General features: G+C 44.4%; 1 protein-coding gene across 6 annotated transcripts in view; it reads left to right on the plus strand.

Annotated features, from left to right (window-relative positions):
• The first annotated feature begins 2,512 nt into the window (after window positions 1-2,512).
• Window positions 2,513-12,108, plus strand: part of LOC135944687 (homeobox protein prospero-like) — a 56,125-nt gene continuing 46,529 nt past the window's right edge. For 2 of the 6 annotated variants that reach the window (XM_065491803.1, XM_065491806.1), the window contains exons 1-2: window positions 4,767-5,232; window positions 9,118-9,188. The gene's annotated coding sequence lies outside the window, so the exon portion shown is untranslated. Of the gene's footprint in view, window positions 3,161-4,766; window positions 5,233-9,117; window positions 9,189-12,108 lie in introns of those variants that run through there. The other 4 variants (XM_065491808.1, XM_065491807.1, XM_065491804.1 and 1 more) reach the window with 3 other exon arrangements.

Genomic DNA, 12,108 nt, shown 5'->3' on the forward strand with positions numbered 1-12,108 from the left:
ACTGGCGTTCGTTCTTTTTAAACCCGTCCTCAACTAATTTAAGCAAGTTTTCCCCTAGCAAGCAAGCCAGTTCGATTTCACCCCTTTAGTGGACATCGGCACTGAGTCTGCCGCTAGCTTTTCATCCCCCGAGATGGAGCGAGAAGAAAGGGATGCGATGCACATGCACGCGTCGGGCCGGCCGATGATGAAAAAAGGCGAGATCAGAGCGACACCGCGTGCAGCCGTGGGCCACCTTTTCTCTCTCATTAAGACAGGCGGTGGACTGCTTAAGAAAAACAAAGAAAGTACGCTTTTGTTCCAATAGAACTGTACATGGTACGCGCGTTCATTCGGCTCGCACTCCCTCTGCATCTGCACACGCGGAGAATAAAGGCAACGGCGGCAGCGGCGGCGGCGGCAGCGGACGCACCCCTTCCTCCCCCGCGCGCGCGAGCGTTTTTAATTGCGAACTGCAGCAATAACTGCCGAACAATAACTCTCCGACGCAGCTCGCATGCTCTCGCTCTCTCTCTTTTTTTATTTTCTTATATCGCGTAAAAATATCGTTCGGCCGAGCAGGCAGCCAGAAGCCAGCGGCAATAATTATTTTTACAACTGCAGATGCCCGCCCGGCGTCGTTACATAATCGCGTTAGCCGAGCCATAAAGCCGATGGATGACCACGTCTTATCTCAAGCTAACGTGACGCGACACTTTCTATCTGTGTCTTTTCTCCCTTATTAGGGCCATCAACAACCTTAAGATCCAATAAAACGTTTCATTGTTTACCCATTGCAGACGGGTAAAAGCAGCACAGCTCCTCTGATACTTATTCCAGCTCCGGCTTTTGCCCTTTCAAACGTGGCAGATCGACAACCGAGCGTAGCATTGGACTGCACAACTGTTACGAATATGGAAGGGCATTTTTTAGAAATTCCATCACCTTGTAACAGTTAAAAATCTGCCCCTTAACTTCATTACACGACATTTATCTGCTAATTTTATATTGCACAACCTGCAATTAATTGTTACAACCTATTAATTCGACAAATTTGGTATTTTTTCTTTCAAAAATTTATATTTTCCGGCATATTTGGAATCTGCTTAGCAGGATGAATTGAATAATATATGGTTTTTATACTTTTTGAAAATTTCCGACAGATTGGAAAATGAAATAAAGACATGTAAAGGCTTTTAAAAATTTGTTATAAGTTATTTGTCATAAAATCAAGCTTTATTTTGGCCATTTTAAACTCTTTTTGTCCTAGTAAGATTTAAATCTACTTATTAAACGTATTTTCCAGCAAATTGGACAAAGGAAAATATGCAAAAATGCAAATTTTATTAGCTCTCCGAATTTGAAAATATTTTTTATCTCTAGCACTCATAGCAGCTGAATTTTAAAGCTTGATTTTCTCTCGATGCAACCCTTCTTTAAAGTTACATTGGCTATTTTGTATCAATTTCAATATCTGTCTATCTTTTCTTTCTAAAATGCTAAACCTTTTGTGATGGACTATTGCCATTAATCAAATTGTTTCGTTAGAAGTAAAGGATGCCAGCTTATTTATTAAAATTCTAACCTTAAACCAACTGATTTCTAATCCAGAATTAAATCTAATGAAAGGTTCAAGGGTTCGCTGCGGTCATCCGATTCGTAAATTTGTTCAACACGAAATTCAAATTTCCGGGTAAAAAAAAGGAAATTTTGATAGAGCTCATGTGTAAAAAGGGAGATAGTAGAAGGAATAGAGTGATACAAAAAATAAAATAAATTATTCTCTTTTCGAATAACTACGTGTCTCATCTATAGTCTCAAGCCAATTAACTAAACAACGTTATACTTTAAAATTTTGATCAATTTTAGCAATCTTTTAGGAGCAGTTCGAAAACCTCGGCTTTAATGCTTCTTTTTAAAAAAATCAATCCAATGTGTATATTGGATTTCTAATTATTTAAAATACGGTTGTGTATTCACTGACAAATTTGACTTGAATTTTTCTTGACATTGAAGTGTGCTAAAAAAAAGACGAAAAATATCGCTGAGCAAACATATTTTATTGTATAATTTATTTAAAATCCATTTTTAAACCTTTTTAATTCCGCGAAAACACGGAAATCATCATTCTGGGGTGTTGAGGCTTGCATCCAGCACGTCGTAGCAGTGTGTTGAGCGTGTCGTGTCGAAAGTGCACACAAGTGATCGCCTGATTTCTCGGTGGGTATGCTGCACCGGCGTGTGGCAGTGCGCCGCGGGCTGCCTGCCTCGCACCTGGCAGGTGCGATCGAGGCAGCAGCACAAACGATCGAGTGAGAGAGAGAGAGAGAGCGCCGAGAGAAAAGAGGAGGAGGGCCGGGGGGCGATCGGCGATCGGCGGCAGGCGGCCACAACGCGATGTGTGTTTTGTTTATTTGTGCGAATGCTAATTAAGCGCGGGCATGCGCCAATCATTGCAATTCATTATTTGTGCCGATCGGCGGTGGCGGGCTATTTTTCAATCGGTCGCAGGCAGTGCAAAAAGCGGAGCGGAGCGGCTCGGCAAGGCGCACGATGCTGGGGCCGGCCGCCGCAGCAGTTGGCACGACGGCCACTTAGGGCAGCTGCAATCAGTGGTGTGCGCCGGGCCGCGTCCCCTCTTCCTACCCCTTTGATTTTTCCCTTATCTGCGCGGCTGCTCCGCCCTCGCAGTTCCCCTCCCGACTTAAGGCTTACTTTGCCGGCCAGCATGTGTGTGTGTGTATGTGTGGAAAATGCACATATAAGGAAGGAAAAGGAGGCGGCGTAGTTTGCGTTTTCCACAGCAGGTGTCAGCAAAGCCCTGGGCCCGATTTTCGCTACTTAAACGGGAAGACATGCGCATGTTTATAAGGACCTTTTATATTTTCCCTTCTCTCTCCGGCGCTCTCTGCCGTGTGTTTTTTAAGCGAAAGCCCCACTCTCTGTAGTTTTCCACATTTTGTACTCAAACTCCAAGACGTTGCTCTCAGATCGTCTCCTTCGCTCGCACGCGCCGCACGCTCGGCTCGCAGCACGCGACGACACTTGCCGTGCTCCGCTCGCTCTGCTGGATATGTCCGCCGAGCACAAAAAAGCGGCACACCTCGAGCGCTCTGCTTCTTCTTCGCCTTGCCCGGCCGCCGACTAGATTTTCGGCCGCCGAGCCGCCGAACTGCGCCTGGTAAGTCCCGATCTGCGTCAGCGTGATCGCCATCGTGTGTGTTAATGTGTGTGTGTCGCCGCCGCCGCTGCCGCCGCCGTCGGTCCATCACTGTACGTGTGTGTGTGTGTGTGTGTATACCGTAATTTCATATGCGCATGGAATGTTTGCCTGTTGTTATTGGTTATGAACACTTCCGGTCTGCATCGTCAATGGCATAGTCGGCATAATTAGATGCACGCCAGGTGACACGGCACCTGCTTTCGCGCCCGCTGGCCCGGCCGGCGCCGCCGAGATTTTCTTCTCGCCGTTCGCCGGCCGCCGAGCCCTCCTCGCCCGAGAGACGCGTTTTCCGTCTCTCCTCTTAACCCCTTTTTCGCAGTCAGCCGCGCCGCTCGGCCGGTTTTTCCGCTTTCTAAACCGCTTTTCGCGGCTAGAAAACTGGATTTATCACCCCCTGATAATGAAAATTACCATAAGTTTGAATTATATCAAAGAAAATCTCCTAAGAAGCGACTCTTGATAGATAAAAAAATAATCGAGAAGATCGCAAAATTTTTAAATTTCAATAAAAATATTTATTTGCCGATTTTATTTTACTCCAATTTCAAACCGAGAAAGAATTTTTAAATTCCGGGACGCTCAGCTTGGCGTGCGTTCAGAGCCGAGCTCAGCGGGACTTAGAAAATTTTCTCTCCTCCGCTCTCCCGCGACTGCCGTATACGCTTGCCTCGACATGCAGATGTGAAGTGTTTTAAATTGAAATTTCCCTCAAACTGAAACGATTATTTGCTAATTGTGAGTAGTCCATCGAATTATTTTAGTTTTTAGGACAACTCATTCGGTTGAAAGCATCCAATCCTTTGTATATTGCGAGTTTTTAGTGTGAAATCAAAATTATTTTGCACATAAAGGCTTTAAATTTCGCCGAACAAGCCGTTCAGAGCACTCCCAAACCATTAAATTGCGAATCTATTTCGATAATTCTAATTCCTTCGTGGTCACGCTAGTTTTAATAATTCTGTAAACATTTTTGTTCAATCTATCCATTAATTTTGAGGGAATTATACTATTTGTATATAGTTTTTGTGCGAAAACGAAGGATTTTATAGCAAAATAGTTGGCACTGTGCATGTTAGCCCTGGCTTGCGGGCAGAATTTTGCACTACTGCTGGGGAGAGGGGAAATCGGTGATGCGCGCGTGTGCCTTTATTGCTGGGAAAGGCGATCGGAAAAGCGGCGAAAATTTCCTTTCGAGGTGTCGTGCCGGAGTTTTGTTTTGTTGTTGCAGGCAGAAAGCAAAAGTAAAATGAGCAGCGAGCGTGTACGCGTATTTTTGCCGTAGTCGGGCGGGCAGGCGGGAATCGGGGAAAAAAAGAAAAGTCGGGACGAGTGTCAAAAATTGGTATCCACCCCCAATTTTTAGTGCCAACCCTTCCGCGCATGGACGTTACTCCCTCTAGCGGGGAAGTTAAAGGGGGTAATTTTTTGCCTTTTCTATTCGGAAAAGTAGAAAATTCTCTCTACTCCTACAAGTATAAGGGTGGGGTTAAAAAAGTTGGCGTTTGTTGGTAGTAGGGATGGAAAGTAGTAAAACAGCGCAGGTCCTTATATTACATTAGGGCGAGCAGCGCGAGCCGCGGAGAGAGAGAGAAAGAGAGAGCAAGTGCAAATTCAAAAATTTCACTAGACACTTTTTTCCGGCAGTCGCGGCGCCAAACTCGGTTCGCAAGCATCTTCCCCGCAGCGCCTCACGCACGCACCCACGGACTTTGTCGTTTTTGCGCCGAGTTGGGCCGGCCGCGATGCGAGTTTCGCACACTTGGCTCCTCGTCGGGTGACCGCTGAAGATGGTCAGCCGGAAGAACTTCAAGGAGGACGACAATAGACTTGCCTTTTTATGAAACCGGCACTCGACTTAGCCTGAAATCGGAGTTAGCGATGGAGTAACCATTTAACCCCAGCGGACGTCGGCACTCGGTGGTTGGATTTTCACGTGAAGTGGCGAAAAACTAAATTGTTCACTGGACGGTTAGCCGCGCGACTTGGTTCGGGTGTGAGGCACACGGGGCTGATTACAACCGAGAGAGGAGGTGAGTTTTTGCCACTTTTTTCCCCATTTCTCTCGCGTCACCGCGGCAATTCCTTGCGTAGGCAACTCGCACGGCTCGCGGGCCGCGCCGGTTGCCTACGTCTCGCTCTCCACAGGCGTTTCTTCGCACGCTCGCTGTCTTGGCTGTTCAGAGACAAGGACGAGGGAGCTTTTGCCTTTCTTTTCCGACTTTTTTTTCCCGCATGCAACCCCGCGGCGACTGCTTGCCGCCGATTTCACCCCAGACTCTTGGTCTTTCTTGCCTCTTATTTTAATCAAACCACCCCCTATTACCCCGTTCTCTTTTCTTATTCTGCCGGATAATTCGCGAGCTGCCGCCGTCTTTTGTCTGCGCGAATTTCTCGGCACTCACTTTTCGCCAACTAATGAAAACCGGCGTCGGGAAATAATTTAGAAAATTAAAATTATCCCTCTGGAGAGTCTACGCTCTTGCAATGATTATCATTTCCTTCTTCTTCTTCGTATATTCTGTTTTTGTTTTTTTTTCTCATTCTCGTGCCGTGAAAACGGGCGACCTGCCTTAATTGTCTTTTGGCTGTGCTCTCGCAGCCCGGCCGCTTTTTCACTTCGTTTTCCGTCTGCCTGTCATTTACCTGTTGTAAATCAAAAATCACAAGGCACACGCGCAAGGAGGAGCATCCAGCTCTCGCAACCCTTCCTTTTTTCCACCCACCCCTCGGAAAAACGGCTCTCGGGGCGTACTCTCCCGGACACTCTCGGAAACACGACGACCGCCTCTGCAGCTCGTGGCGCCACACCCTCGCGGCGGCGGCGCGGCCAACTACGCATCGTCGATGACCACTACACCTTAGTACTAGTCTCTCGGCTGCTGGCTCAACCGTTACTGAGGCCTCTTACGTTTTACCCCCGAAGGCCACAGTGGACAACTCCCCTCCACGAAAAACTGGTTTTTTCCTGAAGTGGAAAACCAGTGTCCTCGATTAGATTTTTTTTTTTTTTTTTTTTTTTTTGCTCTTTTTATCCTTGTCCGTCCGAGGACCGGGAAGGGCGCGCACTGCACTAGCACGAATGCTGAAACCCGGGTCCCAATAACACCGCGAACGGATAACATGGGCGCACCAGGCCGCACAGGGACCCAGCCAACCGAAGGGCCACTTGCCTCTGCACCGAGGACTGCATTGAAACGCTAGACATTTGTCCCGTGAAGCCAAATCACGCATGCTGGAAAGGTGCAAACCAGCAAGTAGCGAGTCGGCGCCGGTGCGCCTCCCAGCCCGTCGAGCAATTTGAGCAATTCGAGTCACTAAACTAACCACTTTTTGCCATCTCTGACATTGGGTAGCCAGTATTAGATCTCCGAACTGCTCAAATACCTCACATTGCTTTGACACTCCTGAGAGTGCCTTAACAATGCGAGCCAACGGGCTGGTTAATGCAACGAAAATGGAATAATTAAATTGATGCTTGAGGAATTTGGAAAATTTACACCGCTTTTTTCTTTATACTTTAGAAATTCTTACTGGGAATATAATTTTACCACGATTTTTATAGCAAAATAAATGGCGTTGAAAACCATTTAATTGCTTTCATCGACGTTTTGCTGCCACTCTAGGCATTTGTATGCAAAGCACGGACGAAAATATTCATGCAAAACTCTCACGACTATTAAAAATGCAAATTGAAAATCCGTTCCACGAAGGTGGCGCCGGATCTGAATCGTTTCCGAACCGGAAGATGGCTGTGTGTAATCTGTGCACGGAATCTGCTTGACGCGGTAAGCTCACGCGAGAGCATTATTTTTACGTTGAGTTCTCAATTATAGCAAAACACACACACACGAACAAACGAACGAGTCGAGCGGGTGGCATAACTGCCAGGGTGCAAACAGACCGCGCTTGGCACGCTTCCACGCGCCAGTTTAACCGGCAATGATGGGCGATTCTTTGGAAATGTCATTGTTTTTCTCGCCCAACAACTTTTCCTATTAATCGCAAGTGTGTGGGCAAGAAATCGATTTCGAGGGGACGCCGGGTCAATCAAGGAGGAATGCAAGTTTAATTAAAGTTTGCGATCGCACCCGCACGCCACTTTATTTGCTTGCTCCGGCGCGCCGCAAATTGCGAGCCGCTTTTTCAGCCGCCGCCGCCTGCTTTCAAAGCTGCACGTCGTCTCGTGTGTGTGTGTGTGTGTGCGTTTGTTAGCGAAACGCCTTTTTATAAATAATTTCGCAATCTCAATAGAACGCGAAATACCTGTGGCGGAAAATCGCACTGATGGGTGCGCCTTTTTGAATTAGTAGCGTCGACTCGCGCTCACACACAAGTGCATTAACTTTTCTTCTGCCTTTTGTCGTTCGGCTTGTGCTTTAGAAATCGCGAATCGCGTTGAGGTTTTCGAAGAAAGGGTTCCGCAGAGATAATGAAACATCAAAAAGGCAGCTCGACGGTAGCATTCAATATAAATATGCGCGCGACTGCTTTCCGCGATACACACACACACACACACACGTTGCTGCTGCTACTGCTGCTGGTTGCATATAATACATACTATATTAACGGGAGTGTAGGAGCAACAAAAAGTCTCATTCCTCATCGCTTTTGATTTTGCAACACGGAATATGCAGGCTGAGAGACGAACGTGCTTCTTTTCAAATATTTAAAAGATTAAAAGCGCAAGAGCGAAAATAAAAAAGCGCTGCTTTTGACGTGAGCATACACACACATGAGAGAGAGAGAAAGAGAAACGATGTCTCTTAGAATTGAGTAAAAAATCGGGAGGTGTTGTTGTTTGCAAATTGAAAAAGACGTGAAGCGTCCCTTTTCACCGAATTGTGAGCTTGTTTTCAAACGCTGCGACTCGAAATCTCTGTTCCGCCGGCATTGCTCGTAATAAAAAAACGCTCTTTTGTATACCGGTCGAGCCGCTGTTGAAAAATGCTCAAAAGCTTTTTTCTTGTGCGTTTAACAATTACAAAGAGGAGATTTCAATCTTGAGAGTCAAATTAGCCGCTAACGGATTTTTCTCAAGAGAAACTAAATAGAACTGACTCATGACTCTCGAAACGACGGCGGAGATTAAAAAAAGCTAAAAGGGGCAGCCCGCATTGACTGCGAGAGAAAAGAAAGTGTGTGCTGCACATAAGGTGCGCTCGCTCGCTCGCTGCTATTTATCTTGACCTATTAATATGCTCGCTGATGTTTTATTGAACACGCTAGCGAGCGGGTATAATGTCAAAATACAGAACACTTAAAACCAACACGAACCCGCATTTCGGTTGTGTTAGTGATAATATATAATGTTTTAATCTTCAATATATACTTCTGAGTAGAAAAGGAAGTGGTGAAATATATCTAATGGTCTCTCTTTGTATAAATGTGAAATATCTGATAGTTTAAAATAAATTATATCCAAAGTATACCTTCAAGGACAGCAAAATTTTTACTTACGCAACCATAGCTGAATAATTTATTAAAAATCTAGACGAATAATTTTTTAAATATTTAATTCGTCGCACAGACTGTGGGAATCCCAACTGATATATAAACTGCAACAAAAGCATATATACAAGGACCACTTTTAAAACGCTTAACATCTCTCCTCAGACAAATAATGCGATATTCTCTGCATTATTTATTACCCCTATTCTTACTGCACTTAATAAGATAAGAACTGCGACTCAGCAGGTGGGCTAAAATAATTACCGTTCTGCGACACAATAGGCAGCACTCGCTTGGATGATATTAAATTCAAAACTTAGAAACAATTTCCCCTACGTGCGGCTGTCCAATTAAGCGAGACTCGTTTTACAAGAGCGTTCTTTTTTGTGTGAAACCGTGATTTTTGTCACTCTCTCTTGGCAGATTAATTAGTAAAGTGAACAATTGCTGTTTGTTGTGTGTTGCAGAGGTTTAAGAAGGCAGCAGCAACATCCCATTCACCGCAGATTCATCAGCACTCAGCTCCAGCATTGACAAAGTAAGTGGCGTGTGTGCTGTTTTTTACTTTTTTTAATTAATCATAATTCAGCATCGCGCGACGCGCACGGCTTTCTCTCATTTACGCCAGGGGTGCATCATCAAGGTGTTGCTTTACCAACACGCCGAAGTGAAAAGAGTCTGAGGGAGAGAGAGAGAGAGAGAGAACTTGTTGTTGTTGTTGTTCCGTCGCCGCGTAATTAATACGAACGAGCGGTGCAAAAACGCGCGGTGGATGAATTGAGAGACAATTTGGCGAAAATTCGCATCGAGAATCGAGCACTCGCAAACAGGGGTTGCAAGACTTAGCAATCATGTTGGTTCCCGCACGCAGAGGGTTGCTATTGGTCCGCGGTGATAAATTAGTAAAGCAAGCTCTCCCATCGCTCGGTATGACACGCAAATTTTTACTTCTTCTTATTTTAGAATAGCTTTAGCATCAAATGTTTGGTGCTTGTATTTAAAAATGCTGTATGGTTTAATTTTACTCCAATTAAAGGAAATTACAGGGGTTTCTTCAGTGTCAAACGATTTATTCAAATTAAATAAAATAAATTAGAGAGATATTTTTAATAGCTTTTCATATTTACTGAAAAATAAAAGAATTATTCTCGGTTTTTTTATTTCTGGTTTTGATGACTTTAGATAAGACATCGTGCAACTCGCTCGATCTGGAGATAACGCATCAGGTGTACAACATACACACGCGTCGTGTGTGTACAAGGGTGGTGCGGAAATCTAATTCTGAACAAGGAACGGGAATAATGCAAAAAACGAGGGTGCTACACGCGCGTGTTTCTTGGTCTTCTCTTTTGCGAAAAGGGGTGGTGCTCGTGCGTGTACATCGTCGGGTAATTAGAGGAGCTATCAAAAGGAGGAAAAAAGTTTGCTTTTGCTCGGATTCCAATGGAAGAAGACGACGACAGCGAGCGGCGTATTGTAGCGCGGAAAATGAGAGTATAAGAGCGAACGGAGGGAAATGTAAAAAAAACTTTTCTCTTGTGATGAAAAGACAAGTTAATTAAGAGAGTTTGAGGAAGATTTCTTTTACAGCGTGGCATGTAATTCGTCTTTTATGCTGTCGACATTATTAGCGGGGAAACAGGATTTTTTACAATGTAGTCCTGTCTTGCAAAAGGAATTTTAATTACGCCGCGAAAATGCAAATTAGTTGGAGGAGAGGGCCGCGCGCGTGGCGGTAACGAGAGCGCGATTTTCTTCATCTCGCCGGCTCCTTATTAAAAATTACACTGCATCTTTTTCTCATTTGCGTGTACAAAAAAATAAAATGAGAGAGAGAGAGAGAGCGCGCGCAGAAATGTATAACTCTGCGGAGCAGCCAATTCTCGCTGAGTGGCTCCGCTGGTGGGAAAGTAACAGTAATAATCGCTCATTAGGGGGCAGTGACCCAAAGCCATTAATTAAATGCTAATCACCTTTATCAGATGCTTACAACAGGACTATATCATCGACTTCTCCCCCTTCTTTAATTTGCATCGAAGCCTATGTGTTTCATAAACTTTAATTTAAAACAACCAGCCGCGACTTGAGTAATTCATTTCTATGATTTAATTGTTAATTTATAATTTTGTTTTTACGTCTGCTTGTAGTCATAAATCGTCCTAAGTGACCAGTAATTTTTCTCCGTGGCTCATAATTTTTGCAAAATGTCACTGCTCTTATCAGCAGAGACGTGCATCCGGCGCGTGTACTACTTTCGTGCTGAAAACGCGATCACAAATGATGGCTGCCGAGTGCAATTCCGCGAACGAGCGGACTCGCCAGCAATCTCGGCGCGGCGGCGAATCGCTCTCCGCGGGCCCACTTGCAGGAAATAATAAAAAGGCTAATGTGGCGGCAGCGATGGCTCCTGCCTGCAAACAGGATGCTACTCTCTACATCTAGCTGTATATAGTTCTCTGCACGTATATACTACACACGCCGCGGCCGGCCCTTTCCCATGGCCGCCTGCCATCTTCACGGACTTTGAGCACCAATTTGGAGCGCGCGCGGCTCAATTGGCAGCCAATGGGCGCCGCCTTGTGCGCCTTTTCTTACGCAGATTCCCAAGAAAAGGCGAACTCGGCAGCCAATGGCGAGCGCTCGCCCAAGATTTATTACCTTAGGCGCCGCTTGCTCCTCCTAGGAACGTGCGCGAAGCACCACTGCTGCGATCTTGGCGAATAACCAAGCCTTCAACTTCCTTCTCGCAAACTTGCTCGTTCTACTTTCCCCGATGGCAATGAGTTCTTATTATCCTGGATATTATATAATCTCTTTTTATTTTTAACTTTAAATAAACTATTTGTTTATAAATAACAAATTAACTGCCCTTTAACGTTGTTAAAAATTGTGTAATCGTACTAAATCGCTGCCGAAATTGAAATTTTATTTTTAATTAGCGTTCCGGCTGTAAATTTGAATCAAATTATCATTAAGAATACAGGAAAATAATATTCTAAATTGTATTAATAGCTGATAAAATTAACATTTAGTTTGCGTTACAAGTCTATACTAGGTCCTTTCATTAAATTTATATAAATTCATTGGTGTCAAGCGCTCCAGCCTCGGAAACCTTCGTGATTTTTCACTAAACGTACCTTATATAATATGTATATAGCTTGAGAGCAAGCCTATTGAATTGAAGGGGTGCTTCTATTTTAAGGAATAATTAAGGAATTAGAAGTTATGGTGTTTTTGACATGGTTTTTTTTTAGATGAAAAAGTTGTACCAGATGTTAAAACAAACTATTTGGTTCAAAACGCATATATATTTATATAGTTTGTTTAAAAACGAAGATATAATAGCTGATTTTTGTTTGTCGAAAACAATATGCGGTTTTATGCCTCCAAGAATCGCCAATTATTTGGAAAACTATACAAAATTCCAATTTTTTACACAAAAAGGTACACAATATTGG

Source organism: Cloeon dipterum, chromosome 4, assembly GCF_949628265.1.
Source record: "Cloeon dipterum chromosome 4, ieCloDipt1.1, whole genome shotgun sequence".
NCBI lineage: Eukaryota > Metazoa > Arthropoda > Insecta > Ephemeroptera > Baetidae > Cloeon > Cloeon dipterum.